The sequence below is a fragment of the Penaeus monodon genome, chromosome 34 (assembly GCF_015228065.2).
Source record: "Penaeus monodon isolate SGIC_2016 chromosome 34, NSTDA_Pmon_1, whole genome shotgun sequence".
Lineage (NCBI taxonomy): Eukaryota > Metazoa > Arthropoda > Malacostraca > Decapoda > Penaeidae > Penaeus > Penaeus monodon.
In genome coordinates this window covers 15,684,881-15,685,462 of record NC_051419.1, presented here as the reverse complement: position 1 = coordinate 15,685,462, position 582 = coordinate 15,684,881, and positions in this window count along the sequence as shown.

Sequence of the window (582 nt, the reverse complement as noted above, 5' to 3'; positions counted from 1 at the left end):
TGACTCTTCCGCCTCCCTACAGTTAAAAAGCTTCGGTCAAAGGGCGTAACTTATACCAAAGAATAGGGAAAATATGACAACAATTCTTCTCGTCCCAAGCCTCTCTCTCGTATCTTGAAAGGGGAAAATGCCCGTGAAAATCTACGGGCTTTGAAACCCACCGTTCGTCGATTTTTTTTTTTTTCAACGAAAATATTCGATAAATTTTTCACGAATGAACTTTGTGGGATTGTGAGAAAAAAAACTTTGTGTAGACTAGGTTTCTAAAGACGAGAGGAAAATGGAGATATATTTAATGATGGATGATTTATTTCTTTGATTTTTCAAAGGGCTATTGTAGAGGTAAAATCATTTCTAAAAGTTACACAATACTGAATAATAAACCAGAAGTTAAGGAAAAGAAGATTAAGTGAATCATTAATTAGAATATTTTATCAAAATCAATTAGAAGTGGTGATTAGAATAATTGGAATCCAAAAATGTTATTAGATGAGTAATGCAGAAGAAAAGCATTCTGTTTTTACGCTGATTTTATATTTGGGTGCACACGTGCGTGTGTGACAAGAGGATGAGCCACTGAGA